Source organism: Leptopilina boulardi, unplaced genomic scaffold (assembly GCF_019393585.1).
Source record: "Leptopilina boulardi isolate dan_hultmark-lab unplaced genomic scaffold, ZJU_Lbou_2.1 LbouV2_278, whole genome shotgun sequence".
Classification (NCBI taxonomy): Eukaryota; Metazoa; Arthropoda; class Insecta; order Hymenoptera; family Figitidae; genus Leptopilina; species Leptopilina boulardi.
The window spans coordinates 865,648-883,295 of NW_026137838.1; the positions used below are offsets into that span (position 1 = coordinate 865,648).

The 17,648-nt window shown below is 24.4% G+C and overlaps 1 long non-coding RNA gene across 2 annotated transcripts; it reads right to left on the reverse strand.

The window, feature by feature from the left end:
• Nucleotides 1-540: 540 nt before the first annotated feature.
• LOC127281945 (uncharacterized) lies at nucleotides 541-17,075 on the reverse strand. 2 transcript variants are annotated; one of them, XR_007843119.1, is made up of 4 exons: nucleotides 16,874-17,075; nucleotides 14,373-14,520; nucleotides 5,617-5,721; nucleotides 541-565 (listed from the first exon to the last, which is right to left on the reverse strand). It is a non-coding gene; the product is annotated as an uncharacterized LOC127281945 (long non-coding RNA). The 2 variants fall into 2 exon arrangements; XR_007843118.1 differs by lacking the exon at nucleotides 16,874-17,075 and adding an exon at nucleotides 15,320-15,525.
• Nucleotides 17,076-17,648: the final 573 nt, after the last annotated feature.

Genomic DNA, 17,648 nt, shown 5'->3' on the forward strand with positions numbered 1-17,648 from the left:
TTTTTATTTTCTACCTAAATAAACAGTAAAACAAAAAGTCACAAATCAATTTCTTTTCTATTTTCAAAAACTATCATATAGAAAAAAAAAAATCTACTTTAAGAGGAATATAAAATTTTTTATCACTTCATATACATCTGTCGTATAAAAACGAATTATCGCCTTGAAAAAAAAAAATCAGTTCCGTACACCCGTCGAATTTATTTGCAATACAAATATAAATTTAAAAAATAATGTTAGCATTATGATAAAATATAATTTGCACACAAAAAATTTCCAAATTTTTTGGATTAGAATTTTTATAGTAAAGTAAAATATTTACCTTAATGACGAATTTCACAACTTCCAGCCGACAGTTTCAAAACTAAAAAGTCCTCGGAGATCCCTACTTTCAAGTTAAATTTCCGCATTTAGAAAATGTGAAAAATAACCGTAAACATAGACCGAGTTCTAATAAGTCTGAAACTGGTGAATATGAAGAATTCGGTGTCCTTCAAGATAAGATACCGTTTTTTATTTTTGCCCTTATCATTGAAGTGACACCGCCAGCCATCCAGGATAGAATCTGAAACAAAAAAAAATTAAATTAGGGTCTGTATTTATTACACGGACGTAATGAATAGATATTAACAGGTCAAAACATCATTTTCGAACTTTGTAAAAAATTAATATATCTATTAAAACTATCGGGCAAATATTAAAAACTCTTGTATAAGACTACCACTATCTATTCGGTGAGATTTCCTATTAAATTCATTATCCTTAATATAACCTATATTTTCTATGTCTTTCTGCAATTTAAATATGAAACCGTTGGTAACAAAAAAAAATAAATAAATAAGAACAACATGCAAAAAATTACCAATGATTTTTACAACCATTGATAACAACTAACTAAAACTACATGCAAAAATTACCAATGATTTCTACAACCATTGATAACAACTAAAACTACAAGCAAAATTACCAATGATTTCTACAACCATTGGTAACAACTAACTAAAACTACATGCAAAAATTACCAATGATTTCTACAACCATTGATAACAACTAAAACTACAAGCAAAATTACCAACAATTTTTACAACTATTGATAACAACTAACTAAAACTACATGCAAAAATTACCAATGATTTCTACAACCATTGGTAACAACTAACTAAAACTACATGCAAAAATTACCAATGATTTCTACAACCATTGATAACAACTAAAACTACAAGCAAAATTACCAATGATTTCTACAACCATTGGTAACAACTAACTAAAACTACATGCAAAAATTACCAATGATTTCTACAACCATTGATAACAACTAAAACTACAAGCAAAATTACCAATGATTTCTACAACCATTGGTAACAACTAACTAAAACTACATGCAAAAATTACCAATGATTTCTACAACCATTGATAACAACTAAAACTACAAGCAAAATTACCAATGATTTCTACAACCATTGGTAACAACTAACTAAAACTACATGCAAAAATTACCAATGATTTCTACAACCATTGATAACAACTAAAACTACAAGCAAAATTACCAATGATTTCTACAACCATTGGTAACAACTAACTAAAACTACATGCAAAAATTACCAATGATTTCTACAACCATTGATAACAACTAAAACTACAAGCAAAATTACCAATGATTTCTACAACCATTGGTAACAACTAACTAAAACTACATGCAAAAATTACCAATGATTTCTACAACCATTGATAACAACTAAAACTACAAGCAAAATTACCAATGATTTCTACAACCATTGGTAACAACTAACTAAAACTACATGCAAAAATTACCAATGATTTCTACAACCATTGATAACAACTAAAACTACAAGCAAAATTACCAATGATTTCTACAACCATTGGTAACAACTAACTAAAACTACATGCAAAAATTACCAATGATTTCTACAACCATTGATAACAACTAAAACTACAAGCAAAATTACCAACAATTTTTACAACTATTGATAACAACTAACTAAAACTACATGCAAAAATTACCAATGATTTCTACAACCATTGGTAACAACTAACTAAAACTACATGCAAAAATTACCAATGATTTCTACAACCATTGATAACAACTAAAACTACAAGCAAAATTACCAATGATTTCTACAACCATTGGTAACAACTAACTAAAACTACATGCAAAAATTACCAATGATTTCTACAACCATTGGTAACAACTAACTAAAACTACATGCAAAAATTACCAATGATTTCTACAACCATTGATAACAACTAAAACTACAAGCAAAATTACCAACAATTTTTACAACTATTGATAACAACTAACTAAAACTACATGCAAAAATTACCAATTATTTCTACAACCATTGGTAACAACTAACTAAAACTACATGCAAAAATTACCAATGATTTCTACAACCATTGATAACAACTAAAACTACAAGCAAAATTACCAATGATTTCTACAACCATTGGTAACAACTAACTAAAACTACATGCAAAAATTACCAATGATTTCTACAACCATTGATAACAACTAAAACTACAAGCAAAATTACCAATGATTTCTACAACCATTGGTAACAACTAACTAAAACTACATGCAAAAATTACCAATGATTTCTACAACCATTGATAACAACTAAAACTACAAGCAAAATTACCAATGATTTCTACAACCATTGGTAACAACTAACTAAAACTACATGCAAAAATTACCAATGATTTCTACAACCATTGATAACAACTAAAACTACAAGCAAAATTACCAATGATTTCTACAACCATTGGTAACAACTAACTAAAACTACATGCAAAAATTACCAATGATTTCTACAACCATTGATAACAACTAAAACTACAAGCAAAATTACCAATGATTTCTACAACCATTGGTAACAACTAACTAAAACTACATGCAAAAATTACCAATGATTTCTACAACCATTGATAACAACTAAAACTACAAGCAAAATTACCAACAATTTTTACAACTATTGATAACAACTAACTAAAACTACATGCAAAAATTACCAATGATTTCTACAACCATTGGTAACAACTAACTAAAACTACATGCAAAAATTACCAATGATTTCTACAACCATTGATAACAACTAAAACTACAAGCAAAATTACCAATGATTTCTACAACCATTGGTAACAACTAACTAAAACTACATGCAAAAATTACCAATGATTTCTACAACCATTGGTAACAACTAACTAAAACTACATGCAAAAATTACCAATGATTTCTACAACCATTGATAACAACTAAAACTACAAGCAAAATTACCAACAATTTTTACAACTATTGATAACAACTAACTAAAACTACATGCAAAAATTACCAATTATTTCTACAACCATTGGTAACAACTAACTAAAACTACATGCAAAAATTACCAATGATTTCTACAACCATTGATAACAACTAAAACTACAAGCAAAATTACCAATGATTTCTACAACCATTGGTAACAACTAACTAAAACTACATGCAAAAATTACCAATGATTTCTACAACCATTGATAACAACTAAAACTACAAGCAAAATTACCAATGATTTCTACAACCATTGGTAACAACTAACTAAAACTACATGCAAAAATTACCAATGATTTCTACAACCATTGATAACAACTAAAACTACAAGCAAAATTACCAATGATTTCTACAACCATTGGTAACAACTAACTAAAACTACATGCAAAAATTACCAATGATTTCTACAACCATTGATAACAACTAAAACTACAAGCAAAATTACCAATGATTTCTACAACCATTGGTAACAACTAACTAAAACTACATGCAAAAATTACCAATGATTTCTACAACCATTGGTAACAACTAACTAAAACTACATGCAAAAATTACCAATGATTTCTACAACCATTGATAACAACTAAAACTACAAGCAAAATTACCAATGATTTCTACAACCATTGGTAACAACTAACTAAAACTACATGCAAAAATTACCAATGATTTCTACAACCATTGATAACAACTAAAACTACAAGCAAAATTACCAACAATTTTTACAACTATTGATAACAACTAACTAAAACTACATGCAAAAATTACCAATGATTTCTACAACCATTGGTAACAACTAACTAAAACTACATGCAAAAATTACCAATGATTTCTACAACCATTGATAACAACTAAAACTACAAGCAAAATTACCAACAATTTTTACAACTATTGATAACAACTAACTAAAACTACATGCAAAAATTACCAATGATTTCTACAACCATTGGTAACAACTAACTAAAACTACATGCAAAAATTACCAATGATTTCTACAACCATTGATAACAACTAAAACTACAAGCAAAATTACCAATGATTTCTACAACCATTGGTAACGACTAACTAAAACTACATGCAAAAATTACCAATGATTTCTACAACCATTGGTAACGACTAAAACTACAAGCAAAGTTACCTTTGATTTCTACAACCATTGATAACAACTAACTAAAACTACATGCAAAAAATTACCAATGATTTCTACAACCATTGGTAACGACTAACTAAAACTACATGCAAAAATTACCAATGATTTCTACAACCATTGGTAACGACTAAAACTACAAGCAAAGTTACCTTTGATTTCTACAACCATTGGTAACGACTAACTAAAACTACATGCTAAAAATTACCAATGATTTCTACAACCATTGATAATAACTAAAACTACAAGCAAAGTTACCTTTGATTTCTACAACCATTGATAACAACTAACTAAAACTACATGCAAAAAAATACCAATGATATCTACAACCATTGGTAACGACTAACTAAAACTACATGTAAAAATTACCAATGATTTCTACAACCATTGATAACAACTAAAACTACAAGCAAAATTACCAATGATTTTTACAACCATTGATAACAACTAAAACTACAAGCAAAAGCACTACTAAAAATATATATAAAATAAAAATATAATCCCATGCTATAAATCACTAATTGAAAAATAATTTAACAATGATTTCATATTTAAACGTTCCTAAGTTCTAATCTCTAAATTAAAAAATATTCCTACTGGGGAGTTAAATGGTCGTTCTAATTAGTCGAATCCTGTATTTCCTTTTTGTCTTTGTTTTCCTCAATATATTTAATTTTTAATGTAGTAAAAAATTTTTCTGTAAACTACAACTTAAAGTACACTACTACTGAAGTGTAGTCCCTACATCATATATCAGAAAAATTATGTAAAATTTTTTTTCCAGTTTTGGTTGTTATTAACAACGCTGTGTCCATCATATCAAATCAAGTTCTCTATATTATTTTTGTTTTTTAGACCTGTTAATACATATGTATACGCAATTTCAGATTTTTATGTCAGAAAGTTTGTCCGCTAGATTGGGAACTGTATCATTTTTCGTAGAACATCATGGTTTTTCTTTTACAGCGCTATCACTCTCACTATCACTAATCTATATATTTTTCCTATAATCTATATATGAAAATACCTGTGTGTACGAATTTTAAGCACTCTTTTTTTAAAAAAAAATAAAGTATTTAAGGGGGGCAAGAGTTTACGGAACCTAATTTTTAAATTTTTATAAAATTAAACAATGAAACAGAAGACTTACCACTACGGATTTCCATGTCTCGTGGCAGAAATACGATGACAGCATATCCTCTTTCTCTTTTACTCTCTCCAAACAGATAAATTTTTCGTCTCCTGGTCCAAGTACCTGAAAATTAAAAAAAAAGAAAACATTAATACCAAAAAAAAAAATTCTCGCATCTGAATAAGTTAACTTTTTATGTATTTCAATTTCCCTAGTGTCTTTAAATATTTACTATGGCATATAAACTGACATTTGATTCTTATCAAAATCACTTGTTTGCTTTTAGCTTAAATTGATACTCAGCTAAAATACCCAACAAAAATGAATCCAAACTAGTTTTTCAGTGAGATTTATGTTTTATAAAAACTAAATAATATTTTGTTTAAAACACCTAATATGCACTGCATTAACTCACAGTTAAATAATTTTTAAATTTTTAGCTACAATTAATTTTTTATGAACATACTCTATAGTTTTTTTTTCGTGTAAAATTAAGGGAAGAAATATATTTTATCCTAAAATTGGCACTCGTGAATGTAGATATAGTTTTTTTTAAATCAAAACTGCAGAGTAAAAAGAAGCCATTAGGAATGTTAATTAGATTTTTGAGCCAACTCGGAAGAATATCTGCCAAATACTCTTTTAGAGGACATTTTAACTTCAAATTGCATGAGACAAAAATCTACTGATAATTATAAAACCTAAATTCAATTTTCATTCATCTCGAAACCCTAATTCATATGCAACAGTTTAGTTAGTGTTTCATTTTCCATTCTGGACCAAAAAAAGAAAACTTATTTCATTTAAACTCAATAAATTTAATGGATTTAAAATAATTTTTCTAATTCTAAAAAAATACTTCTATTCTTTTAACAAAAATAAATTACAAAGTTTTTTATTTCTATTTTTACTGACATTTTTATCGTTTTTACACGAAAAAATATTTGCAATACAAATACTGTCGCAGTAACAATGATTGATGTTGTTCATTTATTTCCGGAAAAATAGAAAGTTTATTCGTTTTATTTAAAACGGTAAAAAAAAAAAAGTTTTATAAACCCTTATGTAAAAAATATTATATTAAATTTCACGTTCATTAATTTAAATGAGCTTGAAAGAACTAATGTGTAACTAAAACATAATCTTTGAAACTCATTATGCTTCCTGTAATAAACTTATTGAACAAGAGTATAACTAAACTCACATAATTATATACGAAGTGCATAATAAATTAATTACAGAATAATTAATAAAATTAATATTTTCTCTTGACAAATATTGAAAATATAATTTTAATGTAACCTAATTTATAATTTGACAAGAATGTTGAATGTAAAAACAGTTTCGTTCATCTGACACTCACAGGCGTCTAGATTTCCAATTTTATGCAAAATTTGCCTTCCTTCAAACCCTACACTGCCAGACACCTCTCCACTTTTTAACCACTTCGAATAAGGCACTGTGAGAGATAAATTAGAGATGAAATTTGTCTTACATAATTCATCTATTCAAATATGATTTTAGCTTAAAATATTTCCATTTAAATTACATTTTTATACAATAATAAGATATATAAAAAATGAATAAACATTATAATAAAATTTAATTCTTGAAAAAAAGAGAGAATAAGATGGAAAAAATTTAAACAAAAATTCTACAAAAAAAACAAGTGATTATTTACTTTGGAAAGGAAAACAAAGGTGGTGAAATTTTTCATTGTAGAGAAAAAGTAGAAAAAACAATATTTACTCTATAGGTTTTACTATATGTATTTTTCGTTTCGTATGGTTTGTATTATATTTTTATGTGTGTAATGTTGAAAAGGTTAGTTGCCAAAAAAAAAAAAGAAAAAAGAAAGAAAATCTATTCTAAGCGAGAAAAAACTCTGCGATAGGAGAAGCTTGGCTTTTTCTAAGAAGGGTTGTAGAAACTAGTAAAAGAGGATGACTCCTAAGAGAATCACAAGATCAGATTCTGAATTCTAAAGGGTGTGAGGGTTTCGACAAAGTATATAGCTGTATATAAAATAAAAATGGTATTCCTTAAAAATTATTCCTCGCAACATACAATATTACATATCATAAAAAAAGAACATTACAAAAATGTAAATTTTGATTAAAATTTTTAAAAAAAATTGTATAATTATTTTAAATAAATTATAAAAAATTATAATAATAATAATAATTTTATAATTATAATAATTAAAATTTTATAATTATAATAATTAAAATTTTATAATTATAATAATTATAATATAAATTAGTTGGTAATTATTTTAAATCCAAATGAATTCTCTAAAATAATAGAAATTTACCGTTTAGAAATTATATGAACAAAAGTTGAATAGACGATGAATAAATATATCTATATATATACGTGGTCTATTATGTATCTCAATGTCACAGAAGTAAACAAATCCTGACTGAACGCTTTCTGCTTTCATCCATCTTGGATATTGAATTGTAAACAGGATCCTGTTCATAGTAAACTGCATCCTTATATGTACACTAGTCACGTAATACCCTACTAACGTATTAGTAATTCACATGAATGATACACACAAATCACGTACTAGTTACAATCTACCCTTTTCTGTATTCCATCTGATTTCATTTGGATCCATTCACATAAACAATATCGTGATATTAAAATACAGAATTTAAGAGAAATTTTAAGACCCTCGTAATATATAGGAAAAGAAAAACAGCAAGATCATAACTGCCTTATCGAAACTATAATTTTATGCTAAAATTGCATGTTGAAGTTATAATAATAATAATAACAACAACAAAAAAACAAGCTAAATATCTGCACTTTCCAAACACTCAAATTAACCTTTATTTATCGAATTAACAATTTCAACTCGCGTCTGACATACGATGCAAGAGAGAGAGAGTTTAGAACATTTAAAATTCATTACACAAATTTCTCGACTAACAGTCTGAAAAGCATTAGTGAAGTTTGAAGCGATTAAACAGTAATCTAAAATTAGGACATTAGAGCAAACTTTACGACGGACATATCCAAGATCATGTCCCCTTAAGCTCTGATACAAGATCATATATAGAAATATGCTGATACAAGTTGTACGGAAATAGTTAAAACTTTGTTCCACCGACAATTAATTAATAATTATTATAAATTTACGATATTAAAGAAGAAAATTTATATATTAAGTTTCAAAAAATATTTTTATAATATAAATAAATAGAAAAAAAATTTATTTACCTCAAATAATAATTATTTGATACAAATAAATATTTGACAATAGTCAAATAATCGATTATTTGAGTCAAGTAAATATTTATTTGATAATAGTCATGTAACCGATTATTTGAATCAAATAAATTTTTTTCCAGTGTATATAAATTTTTTTTACATAAAAATAAATTTCCTTTGTCTAACAATTAATTACACTGGAAAAAAAATATTGCATCCAAATAACAGGTTACTTAACTATCATCAAATAAATATTTACTTGTATCAAATAATTTTTGAGTCAATTAAACTCTATTTATTTCAAATCGAAATTATTCATTCAAATACAATTTATTTAATTCAAATAAAAATTATTTGATTCAAGTAAATATTTTTTTTTTGTCAATAACCGATTTTTTGAAGCAAATAAATTTTTTTTTGTTTTTTTTTTTTAAATTTTTTAATTCTTTAAAAAAATTTTGTCCAAAACTTAAAAAAAATTTCTTTGAAAAAAAAACAATAGTCAAATAATCGATTATTTGAGACAAATAAATTTTTTTGTCACTGTATTTATATTATAAAAACACTTTTTTAAACTTAATATATAAATTTTCTTTTTTAATGTCGTAACTTTATAATCAAATAAAAATTATTTGGTTCAAGTAAATATTTATTTGATAATAGTCAAATAACTGATTATTTGAATCAAATAAATTTTTTTCCAGTGTATATAAATTTTTTTTGCATAAAAAAAATTTCCTTTGTCTAACAATTACACTGGAAAAAAAATTATTGCATCCAAATAACCGGTTACTTAACTATCATCAAATAAATATTTACTTGAATCAAATAATTTTTGAGTCAATTAAACTCTATTTTAAATCGAAATTATTCATTCAAATATTTAATTCAAATAAAAATTATTTGGTTCAAGTAAATATTTTTTTTTTTTGCAATAACCGATTTTTTGAATCAAATAAATTTTTTTTTTATTTTTTAAAATTTTTTAATTCTTTAAAACAATTTTGTTCAAAACTTAAAAAAAAATTTCCTTGAAAAAAAACCACTTCACACTATAATAATTTTAACCAGAATGAAATTGGCTGTGTCATCGAAAAATCCATCCTGTCATGGTTGAATAGAATGGTCGCATTGGAACCGCCCGCACACATATTTTGCACGAGATACCCAAAAATATGCAGAGTGTGTTCTCTAGAATATATATTTTGTAGAGGCGACAAAAATCTATAAAAATCGAACGAGCTCTTCTTTCACGTCAAATAAATAAATATAAAAAAAAAAAAGAGGAGAAATTCGAAACTTTTATAAAGCGCAATTCAACGAAAATAGAAATTTACAAATTCCTTTTGTGACATAAACATTCATTTTTGAGAAATGCAAGAAAAAGTGTGATAGATTTTTTTTCAAATCACTTATTAAAAATTATTGTATTAATAATTTTGAAATTAAAAAAAATATATTATTAAAAATCAAAATTATATACGTGAAATAAAAATGATCGTAATAATATCGAATAAAAATTATTATATTATATATATATCTTCTAAATAACGAATAGAAATCAAGGATTTTAAGATTATCGACGAGATAAATTTCATCTCAAGCTTCCTATTTCCTGTGAAGCTAAAAGCGAATCTAGAGGAATACGAGATGAGAATTCCTTCTTCTACCTTCGACCAATCCACTCACATTCAAGACTACATTCACATTTTCCTTTGAAATACACATTCAACCATCTTTTTTTTCCATGTTTTTAAAATTTTTTTTTTATCTTTGTTAATTTCGTTGGATGGAAATAAAAGAAAATATTTTTTTCTAACAAAAGAAGAAAATGACATTTAATTTTACTTTATATATATATAAAATATTAAATTATTTATTTTGGGAGTTTTTTTATTATTATTATTAAATCTAGAGGTATTATTTATTTTTAAAGGAAATATTATTTCAGTGTCATAAATCTATTTTAAACTTTCAAATATGAAAGCGCGATTTGCATCCATATAAGGTATCACATACTGAAAATCCCCATGCGTTTCAGTTCATTTGGAATAATTGAATAATAAATGGCGAACAGAATGTTGAAAATTCGAATATTAAACCATTGTTTACAACTGTTTTGTTTTCCAAAAAAATATATATATAAACAATAATTACGATTTAATTGGACGAATGTATTTTTTAAATTTTGTTCATTTTGAACGTTTTACTAAACTTCATTATTGGAGAATAATTTAAAAAAAATTTAAATATGCTTTATTCTTCTGAATCTTTTTATTTAATTTATTGTTTTTCAATTTTTAAAAAATTAAATTTTAAATAAAAATTCATTATAAAATATTTATAAGAAAAATTATAATATTTCATTTGAATTAATTTTCTAAAAAAAAAAGTAATTTCACTACGGAAAATAATTTTTCAATTAAAGGTAAATTATTGAAAAATATTTTCTTATTGTAAATTGTAAAAATATAATCGTTATGTCCCGATTTCTACTTTTTCTATCAGAATTTGAAATTTTTGCTATATCAAAAGATTTTTTAGATCTAGAATTTTTAGCCCCAAGCTGTAGCCTACTTAAATGATAAACCCTCCGATCAGTCATGTGTCTAGTCAACTTAAAAATTTTCCTTGAAAGTAATTTCAATTTTTAAAGAATTTTATAAATAATTAAATTTTTAAATAAATATTTAAAATAAACAATTTATTTCTATATTTTCATCTACTGAAAAACTACTTTTTTTTCTATACAATCGAGAAAAAATATTTAATTAAAAAAATTTTTTTTTCTTTATAAACATAATTTACCACAAGAAACTAAAAGTGAAAAATAATTAAACTCCAATTATTTTATAATTTAATATTTTTAATAATATATATTTCGATTTTCGACAAAACAAAAAACTATTCTAATGATTTATAAAGAAAACATGTTGTAAAGATGTATCGTTTCGACTATACATACATTAGCAAACTTGAAATGACTATAACATTTTAGTATGTATTTTACGCGTCATAAAAGATTTAAATAGCCTCTCTGCGTGTGAAATGTATAATACCATTCAGTAATTTCAGGATTTTGAACTTAATTCATACTTAAATTGTACTCAAACGTTGAAGAATAATTTCCTTTGAATTACAACTTAAATTCCACTATCACGTTAAACTAACGTCCACGAAACTGATCATAAAGTCTAATTGTGTACCTTTTATATGACAAAATTTAGTTTTATGAGAGTAAGAAAAATTAATTAATTCTAATTTGAATGATTACGAAAATTTCCTTCGGTAAATAACTAAAATTTATTTTTAAATAAAGTTTACTAAAAAATTGTTTTTCAAATTCAAAATTAAAAAATAAATTTTTGTTTTTAATAAAAAGAATAAACCATTTAAAAATTTTTTTGTACAACATTTTTTTGAATGGAAAGCAATTTAATATTTCTAAAAAAATAATTGTGAATTAAATGAAAATTTCGGTTTACGAAAATTGGTCAAAAAATTCGTAAAAGAAAATTTTGTCAGACAAAAATTCAATAGAATAACAAAAGTTAAAAGAAAATTAAAGTCAAAAAAAAAAATTCTAGTCGCAAATGAAAATTCCAAATGGAAATTTGTTTAATGAAAATTCGATTAAATGATAATTTTATCAAACTCAAATTTGATCAAATGTCAATTTGGTTTTTGATGAAAATTTCCAAAAAAGAAAATTCGATTAAACGACAATTTTGTTAAACAAAACTTCGATCAAACGAAAATTTGGTTACATGAGTTGCTGTATATAAAATGGAAATTCTAGTAAATAGAATTTTTGGGGGGAATTTTCATATGAGCCCCCAATAAATCGAATCAATTAATAATTAAATTTGCTGTCAGTCAAAACTTCTTTTTTTTCGAATTCAAAATTCAAAATTCAAAAAAAAAAAAATTCAAAATTGTAAAATATTTCATTCTCTCTATTTTCTCAAAATTTAACTTATATCGAAGTTCTATTGTAATACAATTTAAATTGACTTTAATCCGACACGCGAAAATTGCAACAGAAAGTTTTGATTGTTCAAAATGCTGATAGCCATTAGAAGCGAGATTTATTGGGGTAATAACCAAAATCCTTTCGGTAGTCCGTATTACTCGACTATAAACGTGCGGAAATGTGGTTGGACAGGAAATTTCAATAACCGCAAATTAAATCACTCGACTTTACTATAGGAAAAAAAAAAAAAAAAAAAAAAAAATTCAACACATTTAAAAAAGAGCACGAACATCTAATATTTTTCATTATATAACGAAAAAGAAATTCGAGTTTTCAATTTTTTGTTATTAAACATATATATTCAGGATTATTGGAAAAAAATTAAATTTCTTTCACAGTAGAAATTTTCAATTTTTTTTTTCGAGGAAAAAAAATTATTTTCCAACTAAAAAGAAATTAATAATATTTAAAAAAAGACCATTTTTTTTAATAAATAAAAATTTTAGTTTATAAATTATAATTTTAAATGAACAGAAAAAGTTACTTTTTTTTAAAAAAAAAAGTTACTTTTTAAAAAAAAAGTTTGTTTTTTTCTTCAACAAGTTTAACACGTGTTATTTTCAAGTGAGCCTATGACTAAGCCGGGGACAAAAATTTAAAATTGTAATATACACAGTTGGTCATAAAAGTTTCATAATGTGGCGTATGTATAAAATATTATACATATCTCAAACTTGAACATATTCCATGAGAAGCTTTGTTAAAAAAAAAAACTACCAAATTCATCTTTTCTACCAAAATGAAAAATAATTTTTCCCAATTTTGTTTACTTTGAATTTAAAGAAAAAAACAATTATTTACCAAATTTATCTTTTCTTATTGAAAAATAATTTTTCTCAATTTTGTTTAAGAAATTAAAAAAAAATTATTGTCAATTATTAGATTAATTAATTAATTAATTTATTAACAAAGGAAAATTCACGAAGTTAATAAATTAGAAATTTATTAAATTAAAGAATTTTAAACATTGTTGAAGAAAAAAAAATAAAAGGGAGGAAAAATGTTCACAAAGAGAAAAAAAGTTAAATTTTCTTTTTTTAAAGAGAATAATCGTAGAAGAATTATTTTAAAAAAGTGAATAATCTAGTTGATAATAATATATAAGAGAGACGAGAAAATAAGTGGAAACGATAGGGAAAAAAAAAAAAAATTTTTAATGGAAAAAAAAAAGGTCTTAACTTTCAGATAACTTTCTTCACCGATCCTGAAGCAGTTCAGAAGGCGCGTCATTTGCATAACATTACTAGTTTCACTTCCTTTGCTAAAGAGATTTTGTTTACTTAGTGAGCGTGTCATTGCATCAATTTTCAAACATAGAAAATATGTCTTAAATATTTTTTATACATATATATAGACACACGTTTGAAAACTAATTTACTATATCTAAACGAATTATCTATTCAATCTGAATTTAATGCAGAACCTATTCAATTTTAAATTTAGAAAAAATACAAAAAATTACAAACATAATTGGAAAATTTTTTTTTGTAAAAATAAAAAAATTTAAATAAAAAAAAAATACCTTATTCAATCCTCCGAATAAAATAAAAATAGCTGCGTTCATATATGAAATGAGTCCAAATTGTCGTCGCAAGAAACATCGGAGTTGTTTTTATCATGACAGTCATTTGTTCGAATTGTAAACAAACTTAGAATCGTTATTTTCTTTTCTGTAAAAAAAAAAACGAAACGAAAAAAGTTAAATATACATATATATTTAATTATTTTAGTCTTGTGTGATTTTTTTACGATTTTAAAACAAACGTAACCTCAAATTTACACAAAAACTTTTTCACCATTATATATGTATATACCACATATATGGATTATAAAGATAATTTCCATAAAATGCAGTCACGCGAACACTTGCATGGTTAAACTTTACATTTTAGATCAAGATAATATACTATTTTCGGATATTAACAAATATAAATCAAAATATGTATATACAAATTCTCTTTGCGATGTAAATAATAAACACCGACCGGCAACGAATGGCAGCCATTTTTAATCGTATTTTACTACTCTAGTCATTTTTTATCCAAATATTTTTTAATCCGTTATTCATGTTGTAAAAATTATCTTCTTTTTTATTAATAAAAAAAAAAAAATATTTTAAAAAAACTCAAATTATTCATCATTGGTGAATGATATTTGAATAAAAAATAAATAAAAATATTATTTCTATTTGAAAAATATCGATAATAATTCATTTTTACATTTCAATATAACCATAAATTTTATCAAAAATTTGTACAAATTTATACGATAATTTCCTAAAATTTACTTATACCTTTGTTTTTCCGAACAGATTGAATATTATATATATATATATATATATATATATATATATATATCACGATTTTACTATTATCAAAATTATTAATCAGAAAACTTTTTAAAACAATATTTCAATGATAAAAAAAATAACGACAAAATCAATGGAAAATGTGGAGAAAAAATTCTTACCAAACAACATAACCACCAATCTGATAGAAAATTTTTTCCAAAAGAAATAAACGATTTTTCCGGTAAAATTCAGTGATGCTTTCATTTATGCTGATAAACTGATTATTATATTTTACGATTATTGTATTACTAATTATAAAAAACACCTTCTAACTTTCATAAAACACTGATTTTAACTGGCAATAAAAAGGACGCGACCAAAAATGAAATTGAGCTAAATTCTTATGAGAAATAATCACGTGTGCCAACTTAAAACAAAATAAAAAAAAAAACGCCTACTTTCATCAGAAATACCAACATAAATAAAACAAAGTAAAAAAAGCAATTAATTAACTAAAACATCAAATAATAAATTAACAAAATCATCAAATTGATTAAATAAATCCACATTTTAACTTTAAAAAATAAATTAATACCAGCTTGCACACTTCGTTACATTTTCTTACCTTGCAACATAACCGCCAATCTGATAGAAAAATTTTTCCCGAAAGAAATAAATGACTTTTCCGGTAAAATTTAGTGATGCCTTCATTTATGCTGATAAACTGATTATTATATTTCACGATTATTGTATTACTAATTATAAAAAACACCTTCTAACTTTCATAAAACACTGATTTTAACTGACAATAAAAAGGACGCGACCAAAAATGAAATTGCGCCAAATTCTTATGAGAAATAATCACGTGTGCCAACTTAAAACAAGGCAAAAAAAAAAAAAATAACGCCTACTTTCATCAGAAATACCAACATAAATGAAAAGAAAGTAAAACAATTAACAAAATCAGCAAATAATTGATAAAATACATATTTTAATGTATTTAACATTTTCTTACCTTGTAATATGCCCTAAAATTTAGAAAAAAAAATTTCCAAAAGAAATAAATTAATCACTTCCAAATTTGGAAGATTGTTCGATTGCGCATGTGCAGATGTGGATTTTTTTTCTACTGATTTTCAATACCAATATATATATATATATATATTTTTTTTTTTGACGAAAATACAATTATAAAAATAATCACGATCTATTATTAAATTGTCATTTGTAAACGAAGTGGTAAACTATATATCAAAATATTAAAAAAAAATAATAATTTACCATCAAGATGTGACCTTCGGATGGCGTCATTTGGAAAATACTGATTTTCGTCACTATCTTCAAAAAAATACTTTATCTTTTTATTGCGGATGATTAAAAAGACCGAGCTAAATTGTATAAATCAAATAACTAACCGGATGTATGTAAAAAGACACGATTATATCAAAAAATTTGACGAGAATCACTAACGACAAACACTTTCGTACAAGGATGGCAGCCATTTTAATTATTCATCAGGGCTGCCACCCAGAGAAAGGAAAAACTCGTATTTGGCGTTTGCGCATGCGCAAACCAATTCTTTGCTATGTGAAAAATTTTAACATTAAAAATTAATTTTTTTTTCATAAAATTACACAAATTCAGGAAAAATTTATAACTAATTATTTAATTACGACTCAATTTAAACAAAAATATTATTTAGATACTTCAAAATATGTATAAATGCAATTTACCTGCAAATCAGGAGCTCTGGGTCGCATCATATGAAAAATACTTATTTTTGCCACATCTTGCAAAATATACTGAAACTTTTTATTTCTGTGGACTTAAAAATCTTATCTGAACTTGATAAACCAAATATTTAAATAGAAATACTTTGTATATTATCACGATTAAGTGAAAACTTTAGCGACACTTCGAGGATACTGATGAAAGGCTGCCATCTTACTTCTGAATGACGACGCTTCGCTTTGTCAGGAATACCAACATGAATAAAAAAAAATTTGAAATAGTTAAATAATGTTAAATAGAAAAGAATTGTTTTTATTTTAATAAAATGATTTAAATTTAGTTAAAATAATAAGAGTTTATGTAACATAAAAACAAAACCGAAGTTAATTAAAAAAATAATCAAAGTTAAATCAACCTTATAAAGTGGCGCTAAATTTGAATTTTTAAATCTTTTTATTTTTAATTAAGTTTGATAATTAGATTTGTATTTCTTTAATTATATTAATTAATTAATCTGCCTTATTAATTAGAGTGGAATTATTTAAAATCAAAATTTTTATTTTACAAATTTAATTAATTTTTTAAATTAATTAAAAACAATTAAATTAATTAAAAGTAATTATTAATAAATTTATTATTTTCAATGAATATTTAACAACTTTCTATTTATTTTGATATTTACTTAATAATTTTTTATTAAGTTTAATAATTAGATTTGTATTTCTTTAATTATATTAATTAATTAATCTGCCTAATTAATTAGAGTGAAATTATTTA